At 51.5% G+C, this 12,089-nt stretch overlaps 1 protein-coding gene across 1 annotated transcript in view; it reads right to left on the bottom strand.

Moving 5' to 3' along the window:
- Window positions 1-11,476, bottom strand: part of RASSF7 (Ras association domain family member 7) — a 35,185-nt gene extending 23,709 nt beyond the window's left edge. Inside the window, exon 1 of the mRNA XM_075426401.1 lies at window positions 11,371-11,476. The gene's annotated coding sequence lies outside the window, so the exon portion shown is untranslated. The remainder of the gene's footprint in view (window positions 1-11,370) is intronic.
- Window positions 11,477-12,089: the final 613 nt, after the last annotated feature.

The following is a 12,089-nucleotide window of genomic DNA, read 5'->3' as shown; positions in this document are numbered from 1 at the left end:
CAACTGTTAGTTTCTGAAAAAAAAAACAAACCAGAAAAACCAAAAAAACCCCTACCAATAGGCTACCACTAGCCTCGCATGGACCTTCAGCGTCTCATCCTCCCCTCCGCTGCCAAGGCTCATTATTTTCAGAAGGACCTCCCCCCCTTAATTTACATCTTTGTTGCACACCACATCCACGGTGCTGGTCTCTCTCTTCCTCGAGGACCAAGATCCATCAAAGCACTTCAGCACTAGTTTGACTTCAAGCATCTTGTTTCGGGATGGCACTACGCATGTCGCATCCCCAAGCAAAGAGGTTGGATGATGAGGAGATGGATGGCTGATTCATTACCGCTGTATCTCGTTGCTCACAGCAGCCCTATTTCGCAGCCAGGACAGAGGTCTGTGTCTTCTGCTTTGAGCAAGCCCCACCAGCTCAGCCTGGTGCATTAGGTTAGGATGCAAAGTGAGCTGTGAGGAGGCAGGAGAGGAAAAGTTTCTGAACTGTCAGTCCCTAGAGCTGTGGGATTAACCACATTCACACCAACAGATTAGGGTCATTAAGGTAGTCATTAAGAAAGGGAGAGTCCTACAGCGAATAATGACAGGTACTTCACACTGGCAGGTGCCTGGTCCCCTTGGTGGAGGCTTAAAGGTGGTGAGATAGTGATGAGCACCGTTGTTGCAGACATCTCCAAGGCAGGAGCAGCCCTTGCCCTTTTTACACCTTTCCTGCCACCTGCAAACAATGATAAGCACAGAAACATGCATGGCTGAGGGTCTGAACTACCCCGGATTATGTTCCTAACACCCGCACTGCAGAGCCCTCTGCAGAAAGGTGCTTGTGGTAGAGGCTGGGGTAGGGACCTGCTCTTTGGTATCCTACATCCCTGCTCAGTTGCTTCTCCTTAGGTGAGCTCAGCTTCCCTACCTGCAAAATGGGGATGTTTACTTTGCTTGCAGGAGTGTGGAGGAATAATTAATGTTTATGAAGTGCTTTCAGATCTCCAAACAAGAGGGGTGAGATAAGCAGCAAGGATTCATGAGATAGGTGCAAAGCATTATGATGAATTATTGCGATTCAAAGGTAAATTATTGTTATTGCTGCCCAGTAAGCAGGTACAGCCTTTAGCCTCGGACAATCTGATTTCTAACTCTGTTAGCTTCTTTTTTCCTCCTTCTTCCCAACAAGAGCGTGGTTTCACCCGCACTACTCACACCCATTTGACTGTGATAACCTGATAAATCATATGGGGCTGACACACCTGGCCCAGCTTCTGGTGCTAGTGCGGATGATACCTGAAGTAGGGCAGCTTCAGCTTGCACCACTTCCACGAGCTTCTCACCTGCAATGGCATGTGGAGGAGGCAGAAGACTCTTCCTTTGCAATGGGGAGCATCTCCAGAAGCCGACTCCTGTCCAGCTTCAACCAGCAAACTTGCTGGGTGAGCTTCTTCAAAGCCTGCTGCAGGTCAGGAGGTGCAAGTGCCTGGATGCAGTGCCACCGCTTGTCCCTCAGATGGGCTGGGGAACACGCCTGTGTGCGTGCCCCTGGCCCAGCCTTTTTTTACAAAGACTTAAACCCCCGGTTAGGCCTCGCACTGGTGATGGGTTAGGAGAGCATGGGGGCAGCGGCACAGCAAGCAGGCACGCGGGAGCTTGGACCTGCTCTAAGCTAGGCTGAAAACAGGCTTTAGGCAGTTTGGCCATCTCTGCCTTGAAACCAAAGTAAACAGTGACCTGTTTTAAACCAGTGTGAGTAATGTGAATCCCCGGCTGGTGTGAGCAGGTTTTTCCAGTTCTCGCTACAGCCTTTCCACCGCCTTCCCTGCCTGGGCTCCCAGTTTCGCACTGGGAGGGCACTTGAGCCTGGCTTCCACCCTTCGGGACACCTTTTGCTACTCTCTACTGGTGCCATTCCCATTGGTCCCAAATTGCTTTTCCAATGCCGTGCCTCAGAAGCCACGTGCCAGCCTGCGCTCTCAGAATCGCCCATGTTACACACAAGCCAGCCCCACATCTCCAGTCTCTCAGTCCTCTGACACCACCAAAAGCAGAGATCCTCTCCCACGGCCTCACTCTGCTGTGGTTGCTGGTACCAGGTGTCAGAGCACAGCACAGTCCTGCACCAGCTCTGTGCCTTGGCAGTACCCACGTGGGGACCTCAGGTGGAAACCAGGAAGGTCCCAAGCACGAACTGCTTTGAGTACTGACTTAGATGCCCAAGGCTGCTTCTAGACACATGCCTGCAAAGGACAGGCAAGTTCTCTAGTTTCTAATTGTCCTGTGTTATTTTTCCACTCAAACCCATCTTTTTCTTTTTTCTTTTTTTTTTTTTTCCCCCCCAGCTAGAAAGACCAAGGTTATGCACAAAGATGCCATTTCAGCAAGGTAGTTACACCTGGATTGGAACCTATCTCTAAAAGCTCAAACCCCTGTAGGATAACAATAGTTATCCTTAGTTATTTCAAGTCCTAGGTGGGTCCTACATATACCTGAAACACAGAAAGAATAATGCCTAAGTAAAGAGGAGCAGAGGTGGGGTTTTTTCCCTCTTTGACAAAATTTTGCAGTTTTTCTTTTCATTTTAAAGATAAATTATTATTATCCTCAAGGGAGTAATTTCTTATTAGCTATTGATTTTACATGAAGACATTATTTGTCAGTATATGATATTTGCTCTCCATGTCCAGAGTACTTGAGTAGGTTAGCTAATGTATCTCAGTCAACTGGAATTCACTTGGAAAGTCAGAGAGAAAATAGATTTTTTTACTTACTATGCTAAGGATAAATAGTACCTGATACCTACAAAGTATTGCTGTATACTTAACCCAAGGTTTTCTAGTAACTACACAAATCACGCAAACAAAGTTCCTTTTCCATTTGTATGTTAGCAGCACGCCTGAAATAGAAATATCATCCAACAGATGCACATTCAGCACATATCTTCCTTTCTACTGGAAAGTCAGTAAATTGGCTTTCACTTCCATAATGCTGAGCTCTTGGCAATTTATGAGTGCAGCCATACTCAGCACACATCAGGCAGCTCTAATAACTGGCGATCTAAGCAAAAAGGAGGATTTAGACTGCCCTTGCTTACCGAGATTTTCCACCTCTAATTGTCACAATTTGCCTTCAGGCTGTGGGTTAGTTAAAGAAGTCAGGGGCAACCTGGCACCAATGAGGCTCTGCCAAGTGCTGCTCACCTCCCACACCTTGCGTGAACCAGCACAGTCCGAAAACCCATGCAACATCCTGGAGAAGGACATGCCACGGCACACGCTGGCACCTCCAAATGGCTTTCCGGAGGGTCCTGCTTTTCCTACCAAGCATCCCCCCTTTTCCCACCAGGCATGGGAAATACGCCTGACTGGCATTCAGAGAAAGTGGAAAACAACTCAACAGCCAGAAATTTTAGACTGGACGAAGCCTGCAGCATATTGCCCTCAGCAAGGGGGAGTTTTAGAAAAGACCACCTTTGTGAAACCAGGGAGAGAAGACAATACAGAGCCTGGCATGGGCAATGAAATATGTATGTACCTAGGACCTCATCCAGCTCTCTCCAGCCACCGTACCTCTTGCCTTTGCATTCAAGGGGCACTGGACCCCATCCAAAAAAGACGCAGGGGAACAAATGTAGTCCTGACAACCCCACTGAGGGCAGGGAGGAACAAAGAGGACCCCCCGGGCTGAATTTGTTTCCATTTTTAATCCTTATCTGTACCCATCGCTCCCATGCATGGAAAGGGGCTTCTCAGCTGTACAGATTTGCATTGCTATGGGAGTTTGAAGTAATAAAGCATTTGGCCTGCCTATTCAGAAGCAGTTAGTGATTCAAAGCAGCCTGAGACATCTTAAAGGGGCCTAGTTTTCCAAGAGACAGGTGTTCTGAGCTGACTTCAGGGGAAAATTGAGATTTTTAGAAAAAATAAGTCACTGGCTGCTTGAAAATATAGTTCCTTCAAGCCTTAGCAGGGAAAAAAACATTGCACAGGAAATTTCAGTTTAGGCTGGTAAAATCTGGAAGGAGGTGGGGAGAAATAGCTTAATTTACACTGCTAGTAGAAATAATGCTTTATCTATCTACTGATTAGATAATTTATATGTTGCTCTCCCGGGTTAAGGATTTCCCCTCCACCACCATGAGTGACGCAGGCACAGCCATCCCCCACTAACGCTGCCATCCCAGCATCCTTGTCCCAACACAACACTAGCTCCGAGCCAGAATTTCTCACGCAGATCTCCTGCCAAGGGAGGAGGTATTTTCTGAGCGTTGTAGCTCTTAGACTTTTAAATCTACCTAGGCAGAAGGGCAGCCTACCAGCCTTTAGTTTGACTGCCGGAACGAGCACACCCCTGCTGCTGCTGTTGCAGGGCAAACCCATGGCAGGAATGAGACCTGCACAGCCCATGATGTTACAGTCTCTGGCAGGATGAAGAACCCTGGAAGGCACTCCAGGGATGGCTAGCCCTCAGGGTCCCTGGGGAAACGCAGGAGAATCCGTGCCAAGGGAGAGCTTGCCCATCAGAGACACCGGGGCAGGCCAAGCTGGTATACAAATGTCCAATGCAGAGGAGAAAGCACCCACTCTGCTCCTGAAGGAGTTGTCCTGAGGAGTCCTTCCCATGCAGCTCCTTTTCTCCCTCTATAACCAGGAGACATAAACAGGCGCCTGCAACAGGCAAGCGAGAGCAACGTAAGGCTTTTGCTTGATGCTACAGAGGCTCCAGCTCCTTCCTTTCCCCAGGCCACCGAGTTATGCTGACATAATCACTGAATTGCTGGATCCTGGAGAAAAAAGGGAGGAGGAGGAGGAGATCTCTAACTTCCATCTGGAGGCGTCTTCTCCTCCCCACTGTACTGTGTACAGCACCTGGGCTCCCCGCAAAAGCATCCCAGTCAGCCAAAGTTGTTTCCACTACACGTGCCACGTTGCTCGAGGGCTGCTGCTGGGGCTTTGCCAGGCAGAAAACAGCGGGAGAAGACTGTAGGAAAGCGTAGGGCTGAGTTAAAAAAAGAGGATTTCTTCAAGAGAGTGACTGAAAGCTAACAGGGCAGATGACCACAGCTGGCTGGGCATGATTTTTAAAGAGCTTTTTAATCTGAGAGCAGATACATCCATCAGTGTCTCTAACATCTGTCTGGCAAGCTGGATGGGTGGTGGCCATAATCTCCCAGGCTGTAACATGCAGACTAGGAGAGAAACTAGGCAGCAGATAGATTTGGCACCCCTCAGGGGTTTCCAAGGCGAAGCACTGGTTGCGAACGGGTGCTGCTCGGCCCCAGTGAGAGATGGAGGAACACCCAGGTGGTACAGATATCCCCCCTCTCCCCATAGTGCTGTGGGAATTAAACACTCAGCGGGGAAAAAATATCCTCCACTACATGCAGCTCTGCAAGGCTTAAAGAGCATCTAGGTGTTCTCACCTCCAGAGCTGGTTTTGCATGATTCGGTACAAGTCGCCACCTGAGATCAGGGCCCGCAACATGCACTCACTCACATACAGGGACATCTTCTACCCCAAAAGCTTTCAGGCTGGAGGAGACTAATAAAATGAGAGAGAAAAGATACTTCTTCCTATTTTCCAGACAGAGAACAAAAATCTCATAGACAGCTTAAAAGCAAAATAAACAGCACGCAGGCATCAACCTACATTTTTAGGTACTTACATGTCTTCATGCAACTGGTCCCAGCTGATTTTTGCCCAAGCTACAAAGCATCAAAGGCAGGGGCATGAATTGCACCCTCTTTCCCTGGTCCCAGGCTGCTAAACTTGCACTTCCCTGCCCGTGCACACAACTGCTGCCATACTTGGCTGAAACAAGGGGCCAGACCTGCAAACCTATTCCAGGTGCTACGCCTGCGAGAATGACTTCGGTTTAGGGCAAGGTCACAAGCGTGTGTGAAATGCAAGGAGAGGCAGTCAGGAGAGAGCCACAGGCATTGTGGAAGAGGACCAAGACACCTGGCTGGGGCTGATCTCAGAAGATCTGTCAGCCCTCACAGCATCTGCTGTATTTCTTGTCACCCCAACAGTAGCTGATTACATGGATATCTCACTTCTCTTAGCACATACACATGCATCATCAGGTTTTAACTCCTGCCGTTGCAAAGGCACGTCAGAAGTGTGACCCAGAAACACCACAAATGTTCAGAAAGCAAAGCATACCCACTTGTTCAATCTCACACTTTGGGGCTGTGCTGGTTTTTTGAGACGACAAACTGTTTTGGGACCAACAGAGTACCAAAGAGCCAGAGATTGCTCCCCAAAAATCAGGTGTCAGGATAAATCGAACCTAATGGCAGCTACAGGGAGGACTTTCTCAGATCCTATGGGACCCTCAAGACGATACAGCAATCACTTGGAAAAACTCACCAGACAAGAAGCAAGAGCAGATACAGCAGAACAGGTAGGTCTGGAGGTGGTCCAGGAGACCATTTCCAACCTGCTGCCGGCACCCACCACTCACCCCCTTCCTCCCAAAGGAAATTTCTGACCACTCCAGTTCACTCGTGTGACAAGTTTTTCCTCCCTTACCTCTGCTCAGGTGTGACCATGTCAGCCGTTTTTCAGCCAAGAGGATGCTTTGCACTGAAGGGATCTGGAGACAAGCCTTGTAATTAGGAGGTGGGTACCACCCACCAGTTAACGCTTCCTCCTTCCTCATTTAGCCTGGGAGATGTATAGCCAGGTTTGTTTATATTGCCTGTACAACTTATCATTTGTGCATACTGCTTTCCATCTTCAAAGCACTTCAGCAGGCATTTTGCAAGCTTCTCCCTAGCCCTTGTGTGACAACTGCTTTGGAAAGGGGATGGAAGGGGAGCGGGGCAAAGGAAAGCTAAATAATTTGCCCTGGGACAAAAAGCAGTCGTCAGTAGAGGCAGCTCCTGCCTTTGAATCTTGTGCTCTGACCTTTGCCTGTACCTCACTACCTTCAAGTTCAAAAATGGTGTCGTAAAGCCTGGTGCTCATCTTGTTACCAGAGAGCAGATTTCAAGGGATTTGCTTCAGCTCAGCACTTTCGTGGTCACAGCCACTGGACTGAGTGGTCCTGGGCCAATGACTACACTAACTAATTTCAAACACCTGGCAATGGCTAGTAAAACCACAATCAGCATGTGTTTCCCTTAACAGCACCACGGGAAAGAGTAGGGAAAGGATCCATCCATGACCTCTCATCTCAGCTGATATTTCGGACTGCTTAAAGCAGGTAGCGGTGGCCTGACATCGCACTATTTGTGGTGAAGATAACTGGATCAAGGACTGCTCCAGCTGTAGAAAAAACCCAGGGGAGAAAATGGTTATTTTTTTTCGCCACACTGGTGCCTCTGCATCAGGCAGTCAGGGAAATGCTCGTGCCAGCAAAGGAGAAGGTGGAGGAGCAAGTCTTTGTATCAGGCTGGGGGATGAGAACAGCTGAAACCACTTTTCCCATCGCTAACCATAGCAGTAGAACAGCTCCAGGCACATCAATGGAGCTACAGCAGCCTGGACCAGCACTGCTTTTTATATCAGCCTGTACCTGGAAATATCTGGTCCAGTTGCCCAGAAGTCATAATATATAGATAACCTTGTCACAGCTTTACCTTCGTCACTCCTGACTTGCTAAACCCCCTAAATCATTGTTGGGCTAAGAGCAGCCCCTCTCCTGGGTGGTCCTGGACCCACAAACTACTTATTTTCTCCCCATCACTGGAACAATCTTGTGCTGAAGATTGTTTTGCTGGTTTTGCTGCAATTTTTCTCTCATACTACACAGGGAAAGCTCATTAAAATGGAGAGCAGAGGCACACTGCCCGTCTTTGTCTCTTAACCATGAGGCAAAATGGAAAAGCTGTAGCAGATAACAAACCACTCAACCGGAGCACTCCCAGTACCAGACCCACCTGATGAGCTGCTCACTCAGGTGAGGTGAGAGCAACACCACCAGCCCCTTGGCTCTGCTGGGAAAGCCCCCGCCTAAACCTGCCACTTGCTCGCCTCCTGGCAGCATGTGTGAGGCTCTGCCCCCTGTTTTGCTTCCACCCTCCCAGCTGTCAAACAGACAAATGCACACAGCATCTGTCCCAAACCCCTCCAGGACCTGCTGATGAAGACTCCAGAAGCATTAGAGGACTCCAGAGTCACCATTGCTTTGGGGATTACTCCTTTCCGGGGTAGGAGATGGTGGCAATTATAGGAATCGAGTCTCCAGCCCTCTCCTCCATGAGCAGGGAAGGCAAAGCAATTTTGGCTTCTCCACTGAGGGCTACGCAGGGCAAACAAACACAAATCGCCAAGGCTGGAGACCGTAGGCACTGGGGTGATGCAGAGCTGGAGACAACCCCAGATGCGAGGGCTAGGTGAGGACTACCAGCTCCACGTAGACTCCGGCTGAGTAACATCCTGAGGAGCCCAAATGTGCACAGAGATGGCTGGGACTTGAGAAATCTTGCCCAAGGGCCAATGGGGCTCTAGTGAGTGACCGCGCAAACACCTGCAGAACCCACATTCATTAAAAGTAAAATTAATGTCTCCCTTTAACAACCTTGTTAATGATGTCTGCTCTCCTGGGAACCAGGATTGCTTGGGGCTCACGTCTGTGGAGAAGATCCACACGCTGAAGCCTTCCGGTGAGTAAGCTTTGGCAGGGTCCCTCCGCTATGAGAACGCCCTGGTGTCTAACAGAGGTCAGGTCTATGCTGGGCCTTCACAGGGGCAGTGAGTGAGTCTGCCTTTCTCTTCCCTCCCCTCAAGATCCATTTTCGGGACGCTTGCAGATGTCCCAAAGCAGACCATCTCTACTTCTCAACAGTGTTTAAAGGGTATGAAGAGAAGGGAGGGGCACAGACTGACAGGCACACAAGTCTTACCACAAGTGTTTCCTCTTTAAGAAAGCAAGAGGAAACAAAACAGATCAAGCATTATTTTTCTTGGTAAGGAGAAGGGATAATTTCCTGGTCGTGATTCAGTGCTGTCATACGGAGTCAATGACTGTCCTTCACACACCTCACAGCTTTGCCTTTAAAACACCGCTCACGATAACACACCTCTCCAGGTAAGGTGCAATTACCTGGGAGTTCACTAGCTCATCTCTAGCAATTACCCAACTGCCTTGTGTCCCATCAACCCACCCTAATCACTACACATCACCACTACAGCCCTAAAACTGGTAGCTCCTACTCTCAACAGTAAATACCATCATTAAACATCTGGGAGTGAATTTACTACCAGCCACGGAGTGATTACTTGCTGGGGTCATTGCAAAAATGCAAACTGAGCAGGAGGATTGTATAAAATATGATCCCACTCAAATAAAAGCAGATGCTATTAGCAAGCAACAGGCAGTGTTTATTCTACAAAACACCAGGAAAGACAAGCTATTTAATGACTATCTGGGAACGTCCTGCTTCACTGGGGCTAGTGCCCCCAGTTCATAAACTGCCTCAACAGAACTGTTTGGGAGACGCAGAGGGCACTGAATTTATTCCTGTTCATGGCCTGCAAGGTGTGGGTATGTTTTCCTCTCTCTTGGCTTTCAGACTGACATTACTGTTCATGGGTTTAATAAAGCCTGAAGAATGTACTTGGCTTAACTGTTCAGAGAAACAAGGCTCATTTGAACGAACTGGAGCAGAGAGCGCTGTTGGTCGAAGTAGCAGCAGCATCACCCAGTCCCAAGTTGCTGAACTTTAAAAATTGGCTCCGAAAACACCATTGTTGTAAAAAATAATTAAAATACCCAATTTATTTCATTCACCTTCAGGACTCTGAATCTCCAGATTCATCTATGTCAAACCTCCTCTAACTACATGGGACGGACGTTTTTCCTTAATTTTATTTAGATACAAAAAGCATCATTGATTCTCACAGATGCAGTAACTGGGTCTTGTAGGCAAATTCTATACTGCTGTAGGGCTCCCTCCTCTAAACTTGTCAACTTTGGCAACGCTGTATGACGCAGGATTTACTTTTTTTAAAACTTCCAACTTGTGCTACACATTCCCATTTAAACAGTGCAAAATGATCTATGCAACAGGCATGACCCTTCCCCTCTCCCTAGCACCCGCCTCCAGCCCTGGGATGGGCTGGCTGTGCTAATCTTACACCTCCAGGTCATCGCTACAAATCCAGGCCAGCGATAACCAGCAGTTTGCTTCCCATCACGAGGCTGCTTGGCAATTGCACCATTGGCTTGGGGACTCCTTAGGCAGAGGAGCCCTGCTCCCGAAGTCCCTGTGCCTCTGTATGGAAAATGGTCCGGCATGGCTCCTATGCTCCATTGCCCCACTCCAGCGACACATCCAGCTGTGATCTGGGGGGGAAGCAGCTGGATGGCTGCCGTCACTTTGACAAAGCGTGTGCCCTGTGCCAGGTGTGTTCCTGAGGGATCTCTGGACAAAGACTCCTAATGCTTTTTCGGGGTTGGGGCAAATCAAACATGCCCCCTCAGCCCGAGGATCTCCTCTCCTGCTCCAGCTTTCCTGGACACGCTGTCAGCAAACCCCTCTCTGTTCATTTCGTGATGTCCCTCTGTCTTTGCCTGCTGCCAGGATGTGGCGGAACTGCTCCTCTGCCACAGGCATGAGGCTAGGGGAGTTCTCCGAGTCTCCTCGTGCCTTCGGGTCTATGGCAAGCGCTTGTTCCAGCAGCCCCCAGCCCTGATAAATAACACAAGCTGTGACCCAAACGGCCTTGGGGTTGCGAGCCTGCTCTGTCCCCTACTTGCGGCACCCAGGCTTTTCTGAACCCACGCAGGACCCCAGCCCTTCTGCGAGCTGCTGCTGAGCCAGAAGGCTCCTCCGGGATGGATGCCACCCTGGGGAGGGGGTTCCTCGTCTTGGACAGCATGGACCTGCCCCATCATTGATGGCTGGCACATGGTTTCACACACGTGATGCTAGGCGCTGCCTCCCATCTCTGCTCCCATCTCCCGAGTGGAGGAAAAATCCCTTTCTCTACAGTCCGAGCCCCCCTTCCCCCATGCCCCTGGGCTCCCCGCACGGGGCTGAGCCCTGGGGGTCCCTGCCCTCCTCACCCCCCCCCGGCTCCAAGGCGACTGGTCGCGCTGAGGGAAGAGCAGGGCAGCTCCGCACCAGCACGAAAAGGTCCTTCATTGTAGTCACGGCCACCTTCTCCCGTCCCAGCTCCCAGCCCTGGGTGCCCTGCGGGGCGTTCGCGAGTTCGGCTGACCCGGGAAACGCGACCCTGCCCGAAGCCCCCAGCTCCGTCCTCCCGGGGCGGGAGAGCGGACCTCACAGCCGTCTGCGGGCTCCTCGACTGCCCCCTCCGCGCGGCTTCTCCCCGAGCACCCCCGCCCGCCAGCACGGTCCCCTCCGAGACCCCCCACAAAGCAGCGATACCCCCCACCCCAGCGGCGGGCCGGGACCGCGCAGCGAGTACCTGGAGGGGGGGTCCCGGCGCGGCTCCTCGCTGCTGGCCGCCCGGCTCCGCCCGCTCCACCGCCCGCGTTGCCAGGACGCCCCGGCGTTCAAACCCGAGCCGCGGCCGACCGGCCCCGCCGGCACCGGCTCCGCGTCACCCGCCGCCGGCCCGCTCCGGGCGAGAGGCCGCTACAGCAGCGACCGAGCCCGCGGCGGCTGCCTTTGTGCGGGCGGGCTCGGCCGCCGCCCCTCGCTGGGAGCCGCTGCTGCCGAGCTGCCCGGAGAGCGGAGGGGGGCAGCGGAGCTCTCCCCTCCTCCGGCTGCCAGGACCCAGCTCGGCAGCCCGGGCGCTTCTTCATGCCCTCCCTGCGTGCCCACCGCCCGGGGGCCGCCTCGCCGGTGTCTCCAGCGCTGCCTCTCCTACCCAGCTCTGCCCCGCACCGCGCAGCGTGGGCACGGACCCGCAGCTTCAGGGATGCTTTCCGGCTCGGGGGCGGTCGCAAGGGCACTTCTCCCAGCCAGGCCCTGCAAGATGTTTTCTACAGAGCCCAGAACCGGAGCCCTGAGCCCCTCGCAAGCACAAGGGACTGGGACGCACAGCGCGGACGGGCCATCCTCAGGGCTGGCTTCCCTGCCCATGCAGGTGTCACCAAGGCGCACACAGCTCTCATCTCTGCTCCTTCCATGTCAGCGGTGGGAACCAGTCCGTTTCAAATGCCCACAGCTGTGGAGGCTTAG

This window comes from Opisthocomus hoazin, chromosome 7, assembly GCF_030867145.1.
Source record: "Opisthocomus hoazin isolate bOpiHoa1 chromosome 7, bOpiHoa1.hap1, whole genome shotgun sequence".
Taxonomy (NCBI): Eukaryota; Metazoa; Chordata; class Aves; order Opisthocomiformes; family Opisthocomidae; genus Opisthocomus; species Opisthocomus hoazin.
Note: the sequence above shows the minus strand (reverse complement) of the source record. Positions and strands in the feature narration are given on the sequence as shown.